Source organism: Marmota monax, unplaced genomic scaffold (assembly GCF_021218885.2).
Source record: "Marmota monax isolate L192 unplaced genomic scaffold, Marmota_monax_Labrador192_F-V1.1 WCK01_AAM20220418_F8-fsc00002, whole genome shotgun sequence".
NCBI lineage: Eukaryota > Metazoa > Chordata > Mammalia > Rodentia > Sciuridae > Marmota > Marmota monax.
Window position 1 is genome coordinate 36,785,843 of NW_026693571.1, and position 8,830 is coordinate 36,794,672.

Genomic DNA, 8,830 nt, shown 5'->3' on the forward strand with positions numbered 1-8,830 from the left:
TTTGGGGTTTTCTTTTTTTATTTTCTTTTTGGCGCAGAGGGTGGGGGGGATTGTAAATTTCAGAAAGAAAAAGTAGCAAAGATTATCATACCTTATTCCCTACTCTACATAGCTTTGGCATTGAGAGTGTCACCGTTTTAGGTAGTTGTCCCTGGACATATAACCAAATAAATGGAAGTTCAGAAGCAGTTAGTTGGAAGAGAATATAAAATTATTTCCTAGTGGCTAGTCCTTTTAAAAAAAATGAGTACTTGCTTGATGGTTGTGACTCTATTATCAAATATTAGATATTACCCAACTTTTAAAGCACAGTACAATACACAAGGCATAATCCATAGGTTTTTCTCAAATAGTCCATTTTACTTGAACTCTGGTGTGATATCTATTAGTTTGATTCCATCTAGATGAAAGAAGTATGTCTATTAGAAACAGAATTATGGCAATCTGAGATTGATTCAGCCCCACGTGACTGGCGTATCAAACTATACCTTTCTCATATAAACTCAACACTTGGCTATTTGATGACAATTAGCACTTCCTACTGTTTTAGTCTACATAACTTTATTCAGTTCACCCAATGCATTTGCTAAACCAAAACTGTGAAGTGAGTAATAGAGAGGGAGAAGGCATGCCAAATAAATAGCAGATGCACAAGTACATCTCTTGAATGAGAAAGCATTATTTTGGTTAGAAAACTAAATAAATGGGTTTCGTTGTTAGATAGTCAACCCTCAGGGCAAAGGCCTGGTCTCCACTTGTATTATAAAGTACAGATGGCTTTTATAATGAATGAGTGCATGTGTGAATGGGCGTGGAGGGTGCTAAGCTATGCAGGCCTTAAACCTATTAGGTGAGAACTCTGACATAATTCTGTAATTTTAGCCAATCCCAGGGCTGAGAGAAAGTAAATTCAAATATCCTATTAGGATATTATACAATACCTTAGAAAAAGTCAAGGGCCAGCATTCCTTTTCTCTCCCTTCCTCACAATATGCAGGTTATCTTGTGAGTTTTAGACATAATAGAAACAAGTTATAAATGGCATTCCAAAGCATAGTTTTTGAGGCAGTAACATGACATGACCAAGCACATTGGTTTAATTTAGTTTTAGATCCTGTAATAAATCATGGCTTCTCCATGGCCAGCATAATGAAGTTGTATCCTTGTGAGAGAAAAATCCTGCTTTGTAGATATCTCTAGAATGTTCACATCAAAACTTATTAAAATTTAAGGTAAAAACCAGATGAGAAATTTATGAGATATAGTCTATATATACATATACTTAGTGTGTTATGGGTAATATTCTAAACAAGAACAGATTATTTAATACACCATGCTGAGGAATTGGGAAAGTTAGTACACATGAAGTTATTTCTTCTCACACCATAAATTTAAAAATAAATTCTAATTAGTTAAACCATATGAGCTGGAGGGAAAACAGAATAAAGATGAGAAAGATCTTTTATTAAATATAAAAGCAAACATAGACTGATGGATTTGAATTTGTGACAATAAATAGTACTGTAACACTTTGCAGAAATTATAATGGGGAAACACTTCACAGGTTTAAGCAAATATTTATCTAATATTAGATATTACCCAACTTTTAAAGCACAGTGTAATACACGAGGCATAACCTGTAGTTTTTTCTCAAATAGTCCATTTATTTTGAACTCTGGTGACATTTATTAGTTTGATTCTATGTAGATGAAAGAAGTGTGTCTATTAGAAACAGAATTATGGCAATTTGAGATTGATTCAGCCCCACATGAATAAATAAAGTAAATATTTATTTTTTATTGTGAATAAGCTATGTATTGGGGCTCTGGAGAAACAGGAATGAATAGAACTGTCAAACTTAGGGAATTCATAAAACTCCCATTTTATTGAGGAAAATAATTTTTAAATGCTTTCAATTAATAGTAAGTTATAAAGAAAAATAAGAATATAAAGAAAAATAAGAGATTGGCGAGGTTGTGGGGCAGTATAGATGGGCTGTTTAGATTGATTACCTAGAAGAGGTGTCTCTGGTATAATGCTATTGGAACTGAAAGAAGTGTATGAATTGTGCAACAATCTGGGGGAAAGCCTTGCAGGTACATTTGTCAGCTGGTACAGGGATCTTGAGGTAGGAGCCATCTGGAGAATTATGGTAACTATGAAGCTTGGAGTCTACGACTGATTATGAAAGGAAGAGGAGTAGGAAATAAACTCATATTGGCAACCAGGTTGCAGATTGTGTAGGGCCTTGAAGGTTATGGTAAAGACTTTATATTTTCCCAAAAAGTATGATGAAAAATCACTGGTACTTATACATCGAAGTATGAAATTATCTGATTCATATTTTTAAAGGACAATTGACTAGTTTTTAAAAAATAAACCAAGGCAGGGCTGGGGAGAAGTAATCGGACCCCAGTTACGGCTCTTGGAGTAATTTCAGCTAGTGATGTTATAGTATGACTTCAGGTATCAAAATCAAGAAATATACTACAGGTAGAGTTGCAAGTTCTTGAGAGTGGATTGGATACAGAATGGAGAATTGGAGGAAATCATACCTGAGCCTGGGCTTTAGGAGAGTTTAGGGAAATAGAGAAACTTTGGAGTCATCAAATTATAGACAGTACTTAAAGCCATGAATCGGATGGCCGTATGAGACCACCTAGGAGTAAATAAGTGTTATAGGAAATCAGACAGATCCGAGCACTCACATCTGGAATCTTTCTTATACCAAGAGGTCAAAAAGAGTAGGAAGATTGAGCAACTAATTATTAGGAAGACAAGTGAAGCAAGGTTGTAAACAAATGATAAAATAGTGCCCCCCTCCAAAAATTAAAGAAAGTGGGATACGCTTTATTGTCTCAGCAAGAAAATACCATCAATATAGACTTAAATCTTCCTCAATGCCCTAAAAACATGGTGAGATCATCTGGAATAGTGAAAGCAAAATTTTATGGACAAAATCTTTTCCTAAAGGAGAAGTCAACCTCACATATTCTAGGATGTGGACAGGCAAGCAAACCCACCAATTGTGTCAGTTAGGTGACAAGGAAAGGGGAATAGTTCAATGTTTTTGAGTCAGAAAACCAGAAATTGCTAATGGGTATTCTTTCACCTACCAAAGGGAAGGTCTACTGTTGGAGTGGAAACCCAGCAGATAGGTCAGGGAATAACTAACGACTAGGAAGACAGCAAAGCATCCACTTTGCAGATGAGTAGAAAGACTGAAGTAGAATGAAATTATGCTGGGTGTCCAAGATATACCCAACCTAAATATCCTGTGGAAAAAGACAATTCTTGATAAGTAACATGTACTAAACGCAGATTTCAAATTCATATAAATAGCAAAGAAAGAGAAATCCTAAATACAAAGGGGAAAAGAGACCAAAGAAAGCAGAAGATACAAAGAGATCCTACTTATAAATACTTTGCAGAAACAAGAGAAAAGGGACTCTAGAGCCACAACTCTAAGAATGCTGTTCTGGTCAGTCACCCCCTCTACATTATAACTTCCTGAAATACGGGAAAACCCATCTCAATTAAGCACAGGCAACACAAAATACCTGCAATCTCAAATATGTTATAACCAAAAAGACTAAGCCTTGAATAATTTTCTGATGAACATTCAATGCAAAGGTCAATAAAATTTTTAGCTTAATATTCCAAAAGTAACTAAATGAAATTTTAAAAAAATCATAAAAACAAATATGCACAATCAATCCAAAGGGGAAAACTACCCAAGAGAAGGATATTAAAACAAGACAGAATTTTTAAAAATAATTCAAAATAGAAGAAAAAAATTAGAAGACTAAACTAGGAGAAATAAAAGCTTAATAAACACTAAGGAAAGTAGAGTAAGAGAAATAGGAAATAGGCAGGAAAAATGAAAACAAAAATCAAAAAGAATTGAAAACATGTTTGAAGGCATCTAGCGACCACAGATTTAGCAGGCTGGGGGAAAAAATGATTCAACTCATGTATAAAATAGAATCCTTGAAGAACAAAAGAAATGGAACAGAACAAATACAAAACCCATAATTCATTAAAATTTTCCAGGCATAAAACAAAATTAGGATCCACATATTAGAAGGGTATTCCATGTAAAAAAAATTAACCCAAATAGTGGATAGCAAGACATATTTTTTAAATGTACTACATTTCAAAGGGGAAAAAATATTTTTGGTCTTCCAGATAAAAATACCAAGTTTCTAGCAAGGGAAAAAAGAATATCAAATTGGTGCACATTTCAACAACAGCATTTTAAGACAGAAGACTGTGGTGTAGCATATTTAAGATACTCAAAGACAAATATAAGCCAGAATTTTTTATCTAGTTAAATTAATCTGTGTGTGTATAAAATAGATGAATGTATGAATATTCGAGGAATATTCCTAAAGAACAAACTAAAGAATAATTTTAGGACAATTGAGAAATACTAGGAAATATTCACCATAAGGACCTTAAATATACTTAGTTGTGGAACTGATTATGTATATATAAAGTGATAAAATGGTGTATAGTTAATAAATACTTTGATAAAGTAAATAAATTTCAACTACAATTATGGAAGATGAAAGAAAGAGTACATGGAAATAGAATGCTTGCTAATTGTCTTATAAGTATTATTTGGGAGTAGAAGGTATTACTTTAAATTAGAAAGAAGAAGAAAACAAGAATATATTAAAGGTAAAAACAAAAGTTAATGAGTCATAACAACAAAAGCCTGACAGAGTTCATGAATAAATAAATCTGGCTACTTAAAAATCATTCTTTCTAAAAAGATTTAAATTAAATCTAAAATGATTTTATTTCCAAAATTGACCTAAGTCTAAATTTAAAAACAGAATTAAGGATGTTAAGAAGCTCCTCCACAGACTGCTTTACACTGAAATTTTACCAAACTTTTAAATATTAGATAATATGAATGTGATTTAAACTACTCCAAAGCATGGAAAAATAAGGAAGTTATTCAAATTCTTTTAATGTGTTGAATATAGAATTCATATCAAAACCTGAAAAATATTGCACAAAACAAAAAAGTATAGCCTATTGCCACTTACCAAAAATGTATGCAAAATTCTTAACTAATTAGCAAAAACAATCAATAGCACAGTAAAATATAATACATCACAGCATGGAGGATTTATTTCAGAAATGCAAAGATGTTTCACTATTAATAAATTGGTCTATATATTACTAGAACTATGGGGGGAAAAATCTGTAGGACATTTTCTTAAGTAGTGAAAAGATCAGCTACAAAATCAGTAGTCATAAATAGACAGTCCCTTAAGATGATAATTAACTCCAAAACCTGGTCTTCTCCAATGGAAGGACTCTAAAACCTTTCCTACAAAATCCAAGAACAAGACAACAGGCTGATACATACACCAAAGCTTTGTATTGTAGAGATTAGTTCATACAATTAAACAAGATAGCAATTAGAAACATAAGAATTTGAAAAAAAACAGAGAGAAACTATTTGTAAACTATATTTCTGGAAAACTCAAAATAATTGATGAGAAATCATTAACAATAATTTGGTAAATAAAGTTGTAAGATACAAAATTATTACCTAAAATCACATCAATACTCTTCACATTTATGAACAAGTATCAGGATAAATGAAAGAGAAGATTCCATTTACAATTAGAAAAAAATAAGCAAAAACTTAATAAGAAACAGTGCTTAAAAACTTTATGAGGAAAATGATAACATCTCCTGAAAGACACCAAGTAATAAAAATAGATTTTTTAAAATAGAAAGACTCAATGCTGGAAAAAATTTCAGTAGTTCCTATGTAAATTTAAAAATTTAAAGTGATCCCAATAAAAATACCATATTTATATTTTTTTCTAGGGTTAAATAATTTGATTATACCATTATTTGGGGAAAGACAAGCAAGAATAGCTAGGAAACAATATGATCAATGTTGTATGCACTAACTGCATCAGATAAAACAATATCATAAAGCCTCAATAATTAAAATGGGGTGGTGTTGATGTATTACTACATGACTAATGGAACAGAAGAGAAAAACCGGAAGAGATGCCAGTGTATACATGTCTTCCTGTGATGATTGTTTCTTGTTGTGGGCCAGTTGTCCTGCTAAAAATAAGTACAAAAGATGAATACTAACAGCAATGAAGAGGAAGAAATGGAGAATAAGAAAATACAAACAAAAAAAACCAGTTCTCTGTGTGTGTGTGTGTGTGTGTGTGTGTTTTGAGGCATTAAAGAACTACCAACGCAGTGAAGATCTAAGAAACCATGATCCTAGAGAGAATAGAAACACAAAGGGGTAAACCTAACATATTACGCTCCTAACTCCCGTGAGGTTGAGCAGAAAATGTCAACTGCAAGCTTGAGAGAAGTTAAATAGAACTACCCGCAATTAGGATCTGGAGCCCCTGAGGAGAAGGACCAGGTTATTCCTATACCAGGTTATTAATTGGTACTCCTGCAAAAAAAAAAATACATATGAACCAGAGAAGACAAGGTCTCACAAAATAGCCAATTTTTGAATAAATTTAAGTACACAGTTAAGTATGATAATCTGTCCCTATTCTTACTGTTCACCAAAAGTAATATTTAGTTCTCTATAGAGGAAAAATTACCCAGAACATTAATTATTTATAAAAAAAAATATCCAGCATTGAATCTAAAATTTCCAGGCATATTGAGGAAAAGGTAACATGACCAAAACTAATAAAAACAAACACGTGGAAGAACCATATATTGCCATTCCCTTATGTGGATTTTTAAATTAGACATCATAATGAAGAACTTCAGGAGAAAACTAGAAACTATTTTCAAAAGATGAAAAGGGAATCCTAAACTTTTAAATACATGGCCATTTCAAGTCTACTAAGATAGTTATAATTTAAAAAGACAGGTAATTCCAAGTGTTTGGTGATGGTGGGAGGAATTGGAATTCTCATAGATTCCCAGTGCAAGGTAAAATGGGTATGTCTATATGGACTTTTAGTTCCTCAAAAAGTTATGCATACACTTATCATGTTACCCAGAAATTTCACTTCTAGGCATATACTCGAAAAAAATGAAAGTTATGTTCATACAAAAAAGTTGACCATGGCCAGGCGTGTGGTGCACACCTGTAATCCCAGCGGCTTGGGAGGCTGAGACAGGAGCATCACAAGTTCAAAGCCAGCCTCAGCAAAAGCAAGGTGCTAAGCAACTCAGCTAGACCCTGTCTCTAAATAAAATACAAAATAGATCTGCAGATGTGGCTCAGTGGTTGGGTGCCCCAAAGTTCAATCCCTGGAACCATTCCCCCAACAACAACAACAAAAAAAAAACTTGACCATGGATGTTAATAGGAGCATTATGCATAATTACCAAAAAGTAGAAACAACTCAAATGTCAATTATCTAATAGTAGATGAACCAAATGTGGTATGTTCGTAAAATGGAATATTACTTGGCAAAAAAAAAAGCATTAAATACTTACATGCAATACAATGCAGATGGACTTGAAAACATTATACTAAGAGAAAGGATCCAGTCACATTGTATGATTCTGTTTATATGAACCATTCAGAATAAGCAAATATGTAGAGACAAAAAATATATTAGAGAGTCCTAGGGCTAGATGAGTTGTGGGAAGATGGAGAATTATTGCTAATTCTTTTTGGTGTTGAAAATATTCTAAAATTAATTGTGGTGATGATTGTATAACTCTGTGAAATACTAAAAACCTTTGAATTGTACACTTTAAATAGATGAATTGTATGGTATGTGAATTGCATCTCAATAAACCTATAAAAATACAGTAACTGAAGATAAGAACTCAATAATTGTGTTTATATCAGATAGATTGTATCAGATTAGACACATATAAAGAGAGGATTAATAAATTAGAAAATATATCAAAGAAAATGCAGATGGTCCCCAGACGGGGGGGGGGGGGGGGGGGGGGGGGGGGGGCGAGGGGCCGGCGCCACATGCGCGCTCACAGTTGGCGGCCTCCTGCAGCATGCTCAGTGCCGGGATGGAGGCAGCGGCTGCAAGCGGGGCGCCCCGGGAGGAGGAGGGGCCTGGAGGGGAGGCAGCGGTCTCACAAGCTCAAGCTCCGACGAGAACTGTTTGTGGAGACCATTGCAAAAGATACCTACTGTTGTGCTCAACAAGGAAAGAGGAAAACCCTTCAGAGGAGAGATTTGGATAATGCAATAGAAGCTGTCGATGAATTTGCTTTTCTGGAAGGAACTTTGGATTGATTACTGAGCTGGGCAGTTTTTGAGCCTTCACTGCATTCTTCAGCTTGCCTCTCTGCAGGCCTCAGCTTTGAAGAACAGAATCTCTGCACATATGCACATCTTCCTGCTCTACCTTTACTTGAGCCGGGATAAGCAGAGCTCTTACCTGATAACTTTTCTTTATAAGGTCTTCTACTACTTATGTCTGTCTTCCACTTTAGCCCTGGATGCAGCTGTTGCTGCTTGGGGCAGAGATGAAGAAATTATTTGCATAGGTGGCTTAATGAATGATGAGGACCAGAATAAAGGTCTTTGATCAGCTTCATTCTAGTGTGTTCCATGATCTTGCCTTTGTTCTTGCCCTGTGATTGGAAAGCCACCATGCCCTGGTACAGACCTTCCTGATCTTCCCTGCCAGTCATTTTAAACCACAGTCCTTTTATTATTTTTGTTCTTTGTTCACTTTGGCACCATAATGTGGTTCCAGAATTTATAGAATAGTATTTGTCTTTAGTAGTCATAGATTGAAAACGAGTTAATTTTTTTTAATTGAGAAATAATTCATGAACAGTTCACCAAAGTGCATAATTCATTGGTTTTTAGTATAGTCACAGATGA

The 8,830-nt window shown here is 34.1% G+C and overlaps 1 pseudogene; it reads left to right on the forward strand.

Moving 5' to 3' along the window:
• The first annotated feature begins 8,004 nt into the window (after positions 1 to 8,004).
• Positions 8,005 to 8,537, forward strand: LOC124102723 (DNA polymerase epsilon subunit 4-like; annotated as a pseudogene).
• Positions 8,538 to 8,830: the final 293 nt, after the last annotated feature.